This window comes from Gossypium hirsutum, chromosome D04 (assembly GCF_007990345.1).
Source record: "Gossypium hirsutum isolate 1008001.06 chromosome D04, Gossypium_hirsutum_v2.1, whole genome shotgun sequence".
In the NCBI taxonomy this organism is placed as follows: domain Eukaryota; kingdom Viridiplantae; phylum Streptophyta; class Magnoliopsida; order Malvales; family Malvaceae; genus Gossypium; species Gossypium hirsutum.
This window is the reverse complement of record NC_053440.1, coordinates 21,200,771-21,217,625: the sequence shown is the minus strand read 5'-3', so window position 1 is coordinate 21,217,625 and position 16,855 is coordinate 21,200,771. Positions and strand designations below refer to the sequence as shown.

Sequence of the window (16,855 nt, the reverse complement as noted above, 5' to 3'; positions counted from 1 at the left end):
GGAACTTGTTTTGTGATTCGTCAATTTGGGTAGATGCACGAGTTCTCTTGCGAGGCATGATTAACCTGATCATAATATGGTAACAATTATATTCTCAAAAATTTAATTAATATAAAATATTAGTAATTCAATAAATTGAAAAATTGGATAATTAAATAAAAATTTAGGAGAAAATTTTGTCTTACCACCTTTTTTGTAAAAATTAAGAGCTCTTAAGAAAAATAATTTTGAATCAAAAGATGGCAAACTAAAATAGGTTGAGGGGTTTTTGGCTAAGGGTGGGTGAAAGGCTGGTGTGCCGCTCGTGTATGCAACGCAGCAACGCGCAGCAGGGGATGAATGTGAGCACTGTGCGGATCGTTAAGTAGGCCTGGTGTGGGCGCTCGCGGGGTGCTGCAGACCGATCAGCTGGGCGATGTTGTGGTTAGGGAATTGTTAGGAGGTTTCGGCAGTTATGAGTTTTGGTGTTTTTGGAGGGAATGGTGTATGAATGAAAAAAAATAAGAATAGATGGGTGCAATTTATAGTGAAAAGAGTAGGAGCTAGAGTAGAATTCTTAAAAATTCTAAGTTCTAATTCTACTCAAAGTAAATAACAATTAATAATTAATATAATGCATATTAAATTATTATTTTCTATTAATTTATTAAGATAAAAACTTATCGAATAAAATATGGTTAAATTAAAACTAATCCTATCTCTAAATAAAGCTGATAATAATTAATATATTTTATAATGGATATAATTATATATTAGTAAATATAATTTTTTCTTATTTTTTTCATTGAACTAAAAACATTTATTCTAGATGCTTTTTGAAAATATTTACAAAAAGAGGCATCTAATTTTTAATATTTAAAAAAAGAGCAACCAAATTTTTAAAAATAATTCAATTAAGTTTCTAGACTTAATGAAAATTCAAAATTGAGTTACAACATAAAACTTGGATCAAAATTGACCCTTTTATTTGAAAAACTAAAAATTTATTTTGTCATTTAGGGAATAATTTCTTGGGAAATTATGTTAAAATCAATTCCCAGGAAAGATTGGAGAGGTCACAAGCGGTCCCGCTTAAGTTCCAGTCTCCTAGACAGAATTTATTTAAACATAATAATCCCAAAAATATACCCTAAATCATTTATTCAAATAGTATAATAAGAAACTTTAAATATCTGATAAAATGAACAAGATTTGATTCTATTCAATTTTATCTCCCTAGTAATGTTTCAAGTGTTGAGCATAAACTCAAAAATTACCTCATTACCTTGAAGTTCAAAAATTCCATATGGATAGACTCGATGAATCATAAATGGACCAGACCAACGTGATTTTAACTTACCTGGAAAGAACCTTAATCTGGAATTGAATAACAAGACTTGCTAACCTGCTTCAAATTCTCAAACTCGAATGTGCTTGTCATGCCATTTCTTAAGTCTCTCCTTAAGTAATTTGGCATTCTCGTATGAAGACATTCGAAATTCTTCTAACTCGTTAAGTTGAAGCATTCGTTTCTTTTTGGCACTTTTAAGATCCAAGTTGAGTCATTGGAGAGCCTAGTAAGCTTTGTGTCCTAAATCCAAGGGTAGATGGTAGGCTTTCCCAAAGACTAACCTATAGGGTGACATCTGTAAAGGTGTTTTCTATGATGTCCTGTAAGCCCATAAAGCATCATCCAGTCTTTTGGACTAATCTCGTCGATTCGGGTAAACTACCTTCTCAAGTATGCCTTTGATCTCCTTGTTTGCCAGTTCAACTTGCCCATTCGTCTGTGAATGGTAAGTTGTAGTAACCTTGTGTTTCACACCATGTTTATCTAATAACCATTTCAACCACTTGTTCAGAAAATGGGACCCTTCATCACTGATGATGGCTCTTGGGGTTCCAAACCTTGTGAACACATGTTTTTGCAAAAACTTTATTACAACCTTAGCATCGTTTGTCAGATATGCCTCTGCCTCAACCCACTTAGACACATAGTCTACTGCTACTAATATGTACTTGTGACCAAAAGACGGAGGGAAAGGATCGAGAAAGTTAGTACCCCAAACATCGAATAATTCTACCTCAATGATGTTTGTTCGAGGTATCTCATTTCTGTTGGTGACATTTTCGACCCTTTGACATCGATCACAACTCTTTACGTAAGCATATGCATCTTTGAATAGTGTTGACCAAAAGAATCTAGCTTGCAATACCTTGGCTACAGTACGTGTACCTCCAAAGTGTCCCCCACTCAGCGCCAATGGTATAAATTCTTATGTACTTTATCTTCTGCCACACATCTCCTGATCATTTGATCTTCACACTTTTTAAACAAATACGGTTTTTCCAAGAAATAGTACTTCACATCGTGAAAATTTTTTTTCTTTTGATGATACGTCTTATCAATCAGCACCGAACCACAAGCTAAAAATTTAACAATATTAGAAAACCAAGAGGTATTATGAACATGATTTACCTTCAGCATGTGTTCATCTGGAAACGTCTCTCGAATTGGTATAAGAGGAGAGTTTCCTTCTTGCAGCTCCAATCTGGACAAGTGGTTTGCTACTTGGTTTTCCACTCCCTTTCGATCTTGAATTTCTAGATCGAACTCTTGAAGTAGAAGTACCCATCAGATCAGTCTCGGCTTAGCGTCTTTTTTGGCAAGTAAAGACTTAATTGTTGAGTGGTCAGTATAAACAGTCACTTTGGTACCTACAAGATAAGATCGAAACTTGTCAAAAACAAACACAATAGCAAGTAACTCTTTTTTTGTTACCATGTAATTCAGTTGAGCTCCTGTCAGAGTCTGAATCGCATAGTAGATGGGATGAAAAACTTTGTTCCTTCGCTGACCCATGACAGCTTCGATCGTGAAGTCACTTGCGTCACACATCAATTAAAATGGAAAATCCTAGTTTAGTGTGACTATTATGGGTGCCGAGACTAACCAACTCTTCAAATTGTTGAAAGCTCTTAAGCACTCCTCATCAAATTTAAACGCCATGTTCTTTTCCAATAATTTGCATAAGGGTTTAGCAACTTTGGAGAAGTCCTAGATGAATCTTCGATGGAAATCAGCGTGGCCCAAAAAGCTCCTAACACCCTTTACAGATATTAGAGGTGGGAGTTTCTCAATAACATCTATCTTTGTTTTATCTACCTCGATTCCATGTATTGTTATTCGATGCCCTAGAACAGTACCTTTTCGTACCATGAAATGGCACTTTTCCTAGTAAAGTACAAGGTTTGTTTCTTCGCATCGCCTTAGTACCATTGGCTAGGTTGGCTAGGCACTCATCATATGTATCTCCGAATACTGAAAAATCATCCATAAAAACTTCCAAATATTTCTTAACCATGTCAGTAAAAATAGACATCATACATCTTTGAAATGTAACAGGTGCATTACATAAACCAAATGGCATGAGCTTAAATGAAAAGGTACCGTACGGGCAGGTGAATGTTGTCTTGTGGTGATCTTCCGCTGCTACTATAATTTTATTATATCTTGAGTATCCATCGAGAAAATAATTGTAGTCTTGCCCTGCGAGTCTATCTAACATCTAGTCCAAAATTGGCAAAGGAAAGTGATCTTTCCTGGTTGCCTTGTTCAGCTTCCGTTAATCGTTGTAAATTCTCCATCCCGCAACCGTTCTAGTCGATATCAACTCATTATTCTTATTTTGAATGACCATGATACCTCCTTTCTTTGGCACGCACTGGACCAGACTTACCCATGAACTATCTGAGATGGGGTAAATTATATCCGCATCTAACCACTTGATGATTTCTTTCTTAACTACATCCTTCATGATGGGGTTCAGTCTTCATTTTCCATCAATCGTCCCTTTTTCGCCATCTTCTAAGATAATCTTGTGCATGCATATAGATGGAATAATTCTGCGAATATCAGTTATGGTCCATCCGATAGCCTTCTTGAATTGTTCCAACACAAGGATGAGTTTCTCTTTTTGCTTAGTAGTTAATTCTACTGAAACAATCACAGGCAGAGTAGAAGAATTACCTAAATAAACATATTTCAAATGCGAGGAAAGTACCTTCAGTTCTAATTTAGGTGGCTCCTTGATTGACGATTTTGGTTGGGCATAATCCGTTTTCTCTAACTCCAAAGATTCAAAGTGGGATTGCGGATTAAATCCCATTTGATTAGCTTCTAACAAAGCTAAGTATTCATCCTCCTCTTCATCATTTTGAGGATCTGATATCAAAATTTGTTCCAATGGGTCCTCAACATAATTGAGTTCCTTATCCACAATTAAATCCTCTAAATCAGGCACTACAGAACAATCATCAATTCTGTCAGGAGATCGCATGGACTTAAAAATGTTAAATGTTACCTGATCATCTTGAACACGCATAATAAGCTCGCCGTTCTACACATCAATAAGGGTTCTTTCGGTTGCTAAGAATTGTCTTCCTAGGATGATTGGCAGCTCTTTGTCTGCTTCAAAGTCTAGAATCACAAAGTCAGTAGGAAAGATATATTTGTCTACACGTACCAATACGTCCTTGATTTTTCCTTCTGGATATGCTAAGGATCGATCTACTAATTGAAGTACAACCGTAGTAGGTCTAACTTCACCTATCACCAACTTCCTAATTATTGACATGGGCATCAAGTTGATACTCGACCCAAGTCACATAGTGCCTTACCACAATATGTTGCTCCAATATTGCAAGGTATGGTAAAACATCCAGGATCCTTCAATTTTAGGGGTAGTTTGTCTTGAAGATATGCACCGCATTCCTTCATTAGGGCTACCGTCTCAAATTCTCCAATCCTTCATTTTCTAGACAAGATATCCTTCATGAATTTGACGTAGTTTGGAATTTGTTCAAGCGCTTCAACTAATGGGATGTTGATATGAAGATGCTTGAGTACGTCTATGAACTTCTTAAATTAAATTTCCTGCTTCTACTTCTGAGTCTTTAAGGGTAAGGTGGTGGAGGTTTCTTTATTGGAACTAGTTGATTCATTTTCTATGGCAATTCTGTATCTAACGGAGTTATTACTTGATCAAAATTAGCTAGTTCAGAAGTTACTGTGACAGCCCAAAATTGACCCTAGTCGGGAAGTGGTTTCGGGACCACAAAACCGAGTTATAAAAATAATTAATTGCTATGTTCTATGTTTATTATGTGTGTGTACATGCATATGTGGAAGTTTCATTCCCTAATTTTGCCAATTGCATGAGGAATTATTAAATAGGGATCAACATGAGACATGGTGAAATATGATAGGCTAATTTTAAAGGGCTTATTAGTGCATGTCAACACAAGGGTGGACTTGCATGTCAAATTGCCCAATTCCCTTATAGTGGCCGGCCAAGATGGATTGATGATGGGCAATATATTTGTTGAATTTGATATTATAATAAGAAATTGGGTTATTGGAGTTATAATGAATAAAAGAAAGAATAAAAGAAAAAAAGAAAGGTAATGAAAACAAAGCTTGTATCCTTGGTTCTTCTTGGCCGATTGTAAAGAGGAAGATAGGAGGGAAACATTCGGCCACTTGAAGCTTGAGAAGGTTAGTAAAAATTTTGTTAGTTTTTGAAATTTTAAGTTTAGTTTAAGTCAATTAGCTAGTTCCATATTAGCCCATTTGAAAACTTGGAATTTTAGATGTTGGTTTGAGCTTTCGGTTGTGGTTGTCAAGGGAGGAAATGAGATTTTGTTTGTCTTCAACAATTGATTGGTATATAAGTGTTAAATGTGAGAAAATTTTGTTTGGGTAATTGTAATAAATAATTAGAGGCTTAATTATCAAAAGGTTTCGGTTTTGATATTATTTTTATAAGCATAATTAGTTCAATTTGATAATAAGGTATGAGGTGATAAGTAAAATTTTCATGGTGGTTTAGGTTTAATGACATTCGGCTATGGTATTTGACAATGGTAAATTTTGTTGTTTCATGATAAAGATAGATGAGTGTTTGAGCTATACAAATAATCATATGTGAGCAATGGGTGCTAAAGGGAAAGGAATCGACTACCTTATTATGTACCAAGGCCGAATGTGTACTTGAATTAGGAAGTTATTGAGTAATGTTTGTACCTTAAGTGATAGAATAGAGTGAATGCTTGGAATGTGATATGTGTGAATTATATGTTAAATTAAGGTTTGCTAAGCTAGCTATTAAGGTGAAATGCAAATGTTAGTATTTGATTTGGTAATAATCTGCTTGGGGACAGCAGCAGTAAGGTGATTTTGGAAAATCGCCATAATTTGTAGGAGTTGAATTAGAAGCTGAGTAAATTATGTCATTAAAGCTTGAAGAGTCTATTTTCTTACAAAAGAAACTATAAGAACTAAAGAGTTACCGATCTTGAGATATTTGAAGTATTGTGGGGCTGAGTCAAAATGACTACTAGATTCCCTGTTCTGTTTTTAGGAAATCATTATAAATTGTACAAAAATGATTATAAGATAAAATTTATATGATTAAACTCCTTAATGAGTCTAGTTTCAAATGAAATCAAATACAGCACATTTGGAATTCTGTAAAATGAGAAATTTGATTCGTAGTGAAGAGTGGTCAGATTAGTCAAACAGTGAAACAGGGTAAACTTTATGAAAAATCTGGTATTGATTGGCCAAGCCTAAAATTCTGAAAATTTTATGGATGGAAGATATACGAGTCTAATTTCGGGGAAAATTTACGGAATCAGTTTTTGAGTTTTTGAACTCGAGATATGATTTTTAAGGCGACAGTGACGCGGTTAGCCAGCTTGTCTGGAATTTTTTTTTAATGGACTGTGAAAACAAAGTAATTAAGTCTGTTAGCACCTCGCGTTCGACTCCGGCAACGGTCTCGGGTACGGGGTGTTACAATTTTATTGGTATCAGAGCTACGGTTTAGTCGATTCTAGGACTACCGTAATGCGTTGGGTCTAGCTATACATGCCATTTTATGTGATTATTTGATAGTGTGGATATTTCTGACATTTGCAAATGTGTTTATTTATAGTAATGGATCCCGATCCCGACCGAGCGGTAGCTGATGATCTTGAGAGTGTAGCGCCTGCTCCTGCACAAGGGACAGCGCCGGCGGACTCTCAACCTAATGCTAGTAACCCGAATGATGAAGCTAGACAAGCTTTCTATAGCGTGATGAATGATTGGTTCAACCAATACATTCGAACTAATACGGCTGTTCCACAACCTCCATTCCCGACAAATACCACCCCCGCACCTACAATACCTCCGGTAACTGACCAAATAAGGTCAAATAAGCCCCCAGTTGACAGAATCCGAAAACATGGGGCTACTGAATTTAAGGCTACGGATAGCGACGATGCCGAGCAAGCTGAATTTTGGTTGGACAACACTATCCGGGTACTCGATGAGCTATCTTGTACACCCAATGAATGCCTAAAGTGTACTATCTCCTTGCTACGCGATTCTGCCTACTATTGGTGGAGTACTCTGACTTCTGTTGTGCCCCGAGAGCAAGTAACTTGGGAGTTTTTCAAACTGAGTTTCGGAAAAAATATATCAGTCAGAGATTTGTTGATCAAAAACGGAAGGAATTTCTTGAGCTTAAGCAAGGTTCTATGTCAGTTACTGATTACGAGCGAAAATTTGTTAGACTTAGTAGATACACTCGGGAATGTGTTTCGTCCGAGGCTATCATGTGTAAACGCTTCGAGGATGGGCTGAATGAAGATATAAAAATGTTCGTTGGCATTCTTGAAATACGAGAGTTCGTAGTACTTGTCGAGCGAGCTTGTAAAGCCGAAGAGCTTAGAAAAGAAAAACAAAAAGTTGATGTGGGAACAAGGGAGTTTCGTAAAAGATCCTCGGGAAAGTCTCTTCAACAGGCATCGAAGAAATTTCGAGATGATGTGGGCCGGTCTAGAGGCACTTCGGGCCTTTTTAGACGAGATCATGATCGACCCCCTGTGGGTATCCGAGGCACTTCGATCGCTAGTGTTGGGAATGAACATCGAGACAAAACAGAATGTCGATATTGCGGTAAATGGCATTCGGGGAGTTGTAGATTCCATGACCGGTCCTGTTACAAGTGTGGATCAGTTGACCACTTCATCAAAGATTGCCCGAGGTTGTCTGAACAGAATGTAAATCAGAGTGGGAAACCGGGTGCTACCACTGCTCGAGGTAGACCATCTAGAAATACGGGCAATGCTAGTGGTGGTCAGAGAGGATCTAGAGATGCTACGACCGGATCCGAGGCTCGTGTGCCTGCTAGAGCTTATGCTATACGTGCCCGCGAGGATGCTTCTTCGCCTGATGTTATTACCGGTACTTTCACTCTCTTTGATACTAATGTAATTGCTTTGATTGACCCCAGTTCTACTCATTCTTACATATGTGAAACCTTAGCATCCAGTAAGACTTTACCTATTGAGTCTACTGAGTTCGTAATTCGGGTGTCAAATTCCTTGGGTCGTTACGTGCTTGTCGACAAAGTGTGTAAGAAATGTCCCCTAGTGATTCGAGGTTCCTATTTTCCGGCGTCCTTGATGCTTTTGCCGTTTGATGAATTTGATGTTATTCTCGGGTTGGATTGGTTGACCGTGCATGATGCGGTTGTGAATTGCAAAAGCAAGACTATTGATTTGAGGTGCGCAAATAACGAAGTAATCCGAGTTGAGTCTACAGACTTGGATGGGTTGCCAGTTGTAATATCCTCAATGTTGGCCCAGAAATATGTAAGAAAAGGGTGCGAAGCATACCTTGCATATGTACTTGATGACAAAGAATTAGAAAAGAAACCCGAATCTGTGCCGGTGGTTTGTGAATACCTGGATGTTTTTCCTGAAGAATTACCGGGTTTACCACCTGTTCGGGAGGTAGAGTTTGGTATTGAGCTTGTACTTGGGACAACGCCGATTTCGATAGCTCCGTATCGTATGGCACCAACCGAGTTAAAAGAGTTGAAAGCTCAGTTGCAAGAATTGACGGATAGAGGTTTTGCTCGACCAAGTTTCTCACCTTGGGGTGCACCAGTATTGTTCGTGAAAAAGAAGGACGGAACCATGAGGTTGTGCATTGACTATCGTCAACTGAATAAAGTGACGATAAAGAATAAATATCCGTTACCGCGTATTGATGATTTGTTTGATCAACTAAAGGGAGCCTCAGTGTTCTCAAAAATAGATTTGAGATCGGGTTATTATCAGTTGCGGGTTCGAGATTCGGACGTACCCAAAACTGCTTTCAGAACGAGGTACGGTCACTACGAATTCTTAGTGATGCCGTTTGGGCTTACTAATGCCCCTGCGGTATTTATGGATTTGATGAATCGGATCTTCAGACCATATTTGGATCGGTTCGTAGTTGTGTTCATTGATGACATCTTGGTCTATTCAAGAGATGAGACCGAACATGCTGAGCACCTGAGACTAGTGTTGCAAATGTTGCGGGATAAGCAGTTATATGCTAAGTTCAGTAAGTGTGAGTTCTGGTTAAGAGAGGTTAGCTTCTTGGGTCATGTGGTATCCGCATCGGGTATTCGAGTTGACCCGAGCAAAATTTCAGCCATACTTAACTGGAAGCCTCCAAGAAATATTACTGAAGTTCGGAGCTTTTTGGGACTCGCCGGTTATTACCGACAATTTGTCAAAGGTTTCTCGATGATAGCCACACCAATGACGAAGCTACTTCAAAAGGATGTTAAGTTCGAATGGACGGAGAAATGTCAGAAAAGTTTTGATCAACTAAAAACTTATTTGACTGAAGCTCCAATTTTAGTGCAACCCGAATCAGGCAAAGAGTTTGTCATTTATAGTGACGCATCCCTACTTGGGCTGGGCTGCGTATTGATGCAAGAAGGTCAAGTGGTGGCCTATGCGTCGAGACAATTAAAGCCACATGAGAAAAATTATCCGACCCATGATCTTGAACTAGCTGCCATCGTGTTTGCTTTAAAACTATGGCGACATTACCTATTTGGTGAAAAGTGCCATGTATTTTCGGATCACAAAAGTCTCAAATATTTGATGACTCAAAGAGACTTAAATCTGCGACAAAGACGTTGGCTTGAGTTGTTGAAAGATTACGAGCTTGTCATTGATTACCACCCGGGAAAGGCTAATGTGGTTGCGGACGCCTTAAGTCGGAAGTCATTGTTTGCTTTACGAGCGATGAATGTGCATTTGTCTGTTCTACCCGACAATGTGTTAGTAGCTGAATTAAAAGCCAAACCATTATTGACTCATCAAATTCGTGAAGCTCAGAAAGTCGATGATGAATTGGTTGCAAAACGGGCTGAGTGTGTTCCGAACAAGGAACCGGAGTTTCAAATTGATGATGATGATTGTTTGAGGTTCAGAAGTCGTTTGTGTGTTCCAAGGAATTCGGGACTCATTTCGATGATTCTGAACGAAGCCCATTGTAGCCGAATGTCAATTCACCCGGGGAGTACGAAAATGTACAACGATTTGAAACGTTGGTTTTGGTGGCATGGTATGAAACGAGACATCTCCGACTTTGTTTCGAGATGTTTAATATGTCAACAAGTGAAAGCGGAACATCAAGTGCCTTCAAGATTACTTCAGCCAATCATGATACCCGAGTGGAAATGGGATCGAGTCACAATGGACTTTGTGTCCGGACTGCCATTGTCGACAAGTAAGAAAGATGCGATTTGGGTTGTTGTTGATAGACTGACTAAGTCGGCTCATTTCATCCCCGTACGTACGGATTTTTCATTGGATAAACTAGCTGAATTGTATGTTTCTCAGATTGTGAGATTACACGGGGTATCGATTTCTATTGTGTCGGATAGAGATCCGAGATTCACCTCGCGATTTTGGAAGAAATTGCAAGAAGCTTTGGGTACCAAGCTGCATTTTAGCACTGCTTTTCACCCCCAAACCGATGGTCAATCTGAGCGGATAATTCAGATACTTGAGGATATGTTGAGATGTTGCATCCTCGAGTTCAGTAGTTCATGGGAACGGTATTTACCTTTGATTGAATTCGCTTACAACAATAGTTTTCAATCAAGTATTAAGATGGCACCTTACGAGGCTTTGTACGGTCGTAAATGCCGTACACCATTGTTTTGGACCGAGCTCGATGAAAGTAAAATTTTTGGAGTTGATTTGATTAAGGATGCCGAACAGAAAGTAAAGGTAATCCGTGAAAGTCTGAAAGCAGCCACAGATCGTCAGAAGTCGTACGCGGATTTGAAACGAAAAGACATTGAGTATCAGGTGGGAGATAAAGTGTTTCCTAAAGTTTCACCTTGGAAAAGATACTCAGATTTGGCCGTAAGGGCAAATTGAGTCCGAGGTTCATTGGGCCGTATGAAATATCCGAAAGAATTGGTCCAGTGGCATATAGATTGATTTTACCTCCTGAACTTGAAAGAATTCACAACGTTTTTCATGTTTCGATGCTTCGACGTTATAGATCTGACCCCTCCCACATAATTAATCCCTCCGAGGTTGACATTCAATCCGATATGAGTTATGAAGAAGAGCCGATGCGTATCCTAGCTCGTGAAGTGAAGGGGTTGCGAAACAAAAGGGTTCCGTTAGTAAAGGTGTTATGGCTCAAACACGGGATCGAGAAAGCTACTTGGGAAACCGAAAGCTCGATGAAAGAACGATACCCAAACCTATTTACCGGTAAGATTTTCGGGGACGAAAATTTCTTAAGTGGGGGAGAGTTGTGACAGCCCAAAATTGACCCTAGTCGGGAAGTGGTTTCGGGACCACAAAACCGAGTTATAAAAATAATTAATTACTATGTTCTATGTTTATTATGTGTGTGTACATGCATATGTGGAAGTTTCATTCCCTAATTTTGCCAATTGCATGAGGAATTATTAAATAGGGATCAACATGAGACATGGTGAAATATGATAGGCTAATTTTAAAGGGCTTATTAGTGCATGTCAACACAAGGGTGGACTTGCATGTCAAATTGCCCAATTCCCTTATAGTGGCCGGCCAAGATGGATTGATGATGGGTAATATATTTGTTGAATTTGATATTATAATAAGAAATTGGGTTATTGGAGTTATAATGAATAAAAGAAAGAATAAAAGAAAAAAGAAAGGTAATGAAAACAAAGCTTGTATCCTTGGTTCTTCTTGGCCGATTGTAAAGAGGAAGATAGGAGGGAAACATTCGGCCACTTGAAGCTTGAGAAGGTTAGTAAAAATTTTGTTAGTTTTTGAAATTTTAAGTTTAGTTTAAGTCAATTAGCTAGTTCCATATTAGCCCATTTGAAAACTTGGAATTTTAGATGTTGGTTTGAGCTTTCGGTTGTGGTTGTCAAGGGAGGAAATGAGATTTTGTTTGTCTTCAACAATTGATTGGTATATAAGTGTTAAATGTGAGAAAATTTTGTTTGGGTAATTGTAATAAATAATTAGAGGCTTAATTATCAAAAGGTTTCGGTTTTGATATTATTTTTATAAGCATAATTAGTTCAATTTGATAATAAGGTATGAGGTGATAAGTAAAATTTTCATGGTGGTTTAGGTTTAATGACATTCGGCTATGGTATTTGACAATGGTAAATTTTGTTGTTTCATGATAAAGATAGATGAGTGTTTGAGCTATACAAATAATCATATGTGAGCAATGGGTGCTAAAGGGAAAGGAATCGACTACCTTATTATGTACCAAGGCCGAATGTGTACTTGAATTAGGAAGTTATTGAGTAATGTTTGTACCTTAAGTGATAGAATAGAGTGAATGCTTGGAATGTGATATGTGTGAATTATATGTTAAATTAAGGTTTGCTAAGCTAGCTATTAAGGTGAAATGCAAATGTTAGTATTTGATTTGGTAATAATCTGCTTGGGGACAGCAGCAGTAAGGTGATTTTGGAAAATCGCCATAATTTGTAGGAGTTGAATTAGAAGCTGAGTAAATTATGTCATTAAAGCTTGAAGAGTCTGTTTTCTTACAAAAGAAACTATAAGAACTAAAGAGTTACCGATCTTGAGATATTTGAAGTATTGTGGGGCTGAGTCAAAATGACTACTAGATTCCCTGTTCTGTTTTTAGGAAATCATTATAAATTGTACAAAAATGATTATAAGATAAAATTTATATGCTTAAACTCCTTAATGAGTCTAGTTTCAAATGAAATCAAATACAACACATTTGGAATTCTGTAAAATGAGAAATTTGATTCGTAGTGAAGAGTGGTCAGATTAGTCAAACAGTGAAACAGGGGAAACTTTATGAAAAATCTGGTATTGATTGGCCAAGCCTAAAATTCTGAAAATTTTATGGATGGAAGATGTACGAGTCTAATTTCGGGGAAAATTTACGGAATCAGTTTTTGAGTTTTTGAACTCGAGATATGATTTTTAAGGCGACAGTGACATGGTTAGCCAGCTTGTCTGGAATTTTTTTTTAATGGACTGTGAAAACAAAGTAATTAAGTCTGTTAGCACCTCGCGTTCGACTCCGGCAACGGTCTCGGGTACGGGGTGTTACAGTTACCTTGACGGATTTTGTAGATTCAATTTCCAGTGAAACTAGAATTTCAACACTCGGTTGAACTTCCTTTGAGTCTTGAGCGTCAGCCGGCTCCTTCACAACTTCGACGAAATTGGGCTCTAAAGTCTTTCCACTCCTCAATGTTAACGCTTTACAATGCTCCTTCCCTGGATTCCTCAGATTCTCCGTATCACTAGTTAAAGCACCTTGTGGTCGGTTTCTGAATTCTATTGCAACCTGGCCCACTTGATTCTCCAATTTCCTTAAAGAGGCATCATTTTTCGCCATGTATGCCTTTAATAGATTCTCTAGGTTATTAGATGGTTCAGCTTGGGTTGGTTTCTAAGCTTGTTGGGAAAAACTAAGTGGCTGGGTCGATCTAGGTTGGACATAATTATTACTGGTTCCTGCCCCTTGGTTACTCCAGGAAAAATTCGGGTGGTTTATCCATGATGGGTTATAGAAATTGGATTGCAGCCCTTGCCTTCCTCGCTTTTGGTTCTGGTTACCCATATAATACACAGATTCTGGGTTCGATGGACATTCTTCGAACAAATGTCCTTCCCCACAATAAACACAGGCTACATTTTCAAATTGATTCAGTGGCTGTGCTGTAAAACTATTACACCCATTAGTAGTAAGATTTTTTAACATTGAGGATATTGATGATACTTGAGATGCGAGTGAAGTAAGAGCATCTACTTCATGTATTCCAGCGACTCGTCTTTCTGGCGCTGCTCGGTTGGTTGGCTATTGATAATTTTTGCTGGCAATCCTCACAATGATTTCATATAAGACCTAGAAAGGAGAGCACCATTAGCAGAAGCGTCCACTACCATACTTGTGTGAGCATTGAGACCATTATAAAATGTATCAAGTTGTACGCAATGTGGGATTCCCTGATGAGGGCACTTCCGTAATAATTCTTTTTACCTTTCCCATGCCTCATACAATGACTCATCATCCATTTGTTGGAAAGTAGTGATCTCGTTCCTCAACTTAGCATTCTTTCTAAGTGGGAAATACTTCATAAGGAATTTTTTTGCTAACTCTTGCCATATTGAAATTGAGTTTGGTGGAAATGACTTCAACCAAGCTCGAGCTCTATCCCTTAATGAATATGGGAACAACTTCAATCGTAATGCATCTTTGGGTACTGCGGCTAACTTTAAAGAATCACTTACCTCTATAAACAATCTTAAGTGTAGGTGAGGATATGCATCATTGGAAGGCATTCCACTGAATTGGCCCACTGTTTGAAGCATCTAGAACATGACTGGCTTTGCATTTTGTATCTGATATCGGCCAAGGCCATAATATATTTCTAAGACTGTATCTGAATGGGCTAAGGCCCAAATTGATTCTATGATGGGCACAGGCCCAAACTATATCTAACTGAATTCTGTTGATTATCTGTATGCATGTTTTCGGTGGGGATTACACACTGAGTTTGCGAAAACTCGCCATTTCTCAGTTTAATCTGTACAGGTAATCCCCAGACTAGACGAGTCAGAGCAACGGAGGACTCGAAGGTGGCCACACGTAAATTTTAGACTGTTTTCTATTAATGCCTAGAATTTATTACTTATTTGGGGTTTTTGATGTATATTCTGGACTATGGATTGGTTGGCTTTAAATTTGGGACTTTATACTATTTTTGATGAATTTTTTTAAAAACTGCAACTCCACAAAACACAGTTTTTTCCTAAAAACTAATGTTTTTTGTAAATAAAAATGATTTTCCCTAAATCAATTGGTTACAAAAGCTTCCGCTAAGAGACAAGTTTTAAAGCAAATGAACTAGTTTTTTTCAATTTAAATAAAAGCTAACTTATAGTAACAATTTTTAAACTCAACAATGTCGTCTTCAAATCCCTTTCTATGTGACATCGCCAGATTCGGCCAAAACGTCTAGGCCGGGTTTGGGGTATTACATTTAGTGGTATCAGAGCCAGGTTACAAAACTCAGCTGTAGATGATGGGTTTTATAAAAATTGGCCTAAACCTGTAATGATTGGCCTAAACCTGTGATTGGCTGAATACACCAATATAATATTTCAAATGGACTAAGGTGTGTTGCATAACTTCCAATGTTCTATTAAATTGTCTGTTGATTGATGAAATTTGTATATGTTCTAACACTCATGTTATGTGATTTAATGGCACGACTTGATAAAGGACAATTTGATATCATTATGAAATTATGTGAACAATGTATTTTGTTTTGGTAAACATGAAAAGTAAACCATGCTTATTATTTATGTTAACATCTGATTCACATGTTAAGCATGCTAATTGTATTATTTCTATAATTAAAATCTGATCGCATGTTCAACATGCCCTTTGAAATATTTATGTTCTGTATGCCATATCACATGCATAGGTTTGTGATGAAATTTAAAAGAGGATGATTCTGACAATTTAATGATCTGCACATTCTGTTGGTTTGTTAACATATATTGGTATCTGGAAGCTTGTTTGCACTATCCGGTGTCTTGTCCACAACTTTGGTGTGTTATTAGATGGATGATTTCTGGGGAATTCTTTATGGTGTGTAATGGAGTTGGGTAGGAATGTTTTTCGAAAATTCTATAATGATTTTGGAACAGCTTACACCTGCATCATCATACATATTGATATCTAATAAATTGGAATGCTTATATATTGTCTGTTATTTTCTTAAATGTATGTTTTATTTGCCGTTGTACTTAAGTTGAGATTCACACTGTGTAACACCCTATACCTAATCTAGTCCCCCAATGTAACACCCCAAACCCGACCTAATCGTTCTGGTCGAATCTGGCGTGTCACATCAAAGCGTCGATCAAAAATTGATTTTGTCGTTAAAAGTTCATTTCTATGTTTAAATCCTTTTGTTCGAGTTTAACAAATTATCTCGTAAAAAACATTTACTTAATGTCTGGCATTGATGCTTTAGGTTATTCCAATCGCGAAAGCTACTAAAGTTTGAAATGTAAAAATGTTTGTTTTTAAGTGTTTTTGGAAAATAGTTGTTAATTTTGAAAATTCGTGTTTAGCAATTTTAAATAAGGAAATCTAAAGCCCTTTTAAAAATTTAATACCTCAAAGGCCTTATAACAGAATTAAAACCCAAAATATAAAATTTAAATAAAAAGTCTACAGCAGAGCATCAGTGGTCGTGTGGCCACCTCTGAGTCTCTCGCAGCTCCAAATCGCCTAAAGTTGGGGATTACCTGCACAGTTAGACAGAAGGGTGAGTTTGCGAAAACTCAGTGCGTAATCCCTTGTAATACAAATAGTTAAATATACGGTATGCAGAAACAGACTGGGCCTGAGCCCATTAATAGAACTAGGTGGATCTAAGCCCATTACTGAATCAGTATCAGATGCAGATATGCAGATAGAAATCCAGACTAATCCAACCAATACACC

General features: G+C 37.6%; 1 non-coding gene across 1 annotated transcript; it reads left to right on the top strand.

The window, feature by feature from the left end:
- The first annotated feature begins 14,335 nt into the window (after positions 1-14,335).
- On the top strand, positions 14,336-14,442 carry LOC121216598 (small nucleolar RNA R71). The gene has a single exon (XR_005912778.1). It is a non-coding gene; the product is annotated as a small nucleolar RNA R71 (small nucleolar RNA).
- The last annotated feature ends 2,413 nt before the right edge of the window (positions 14,443-16,855 follow it).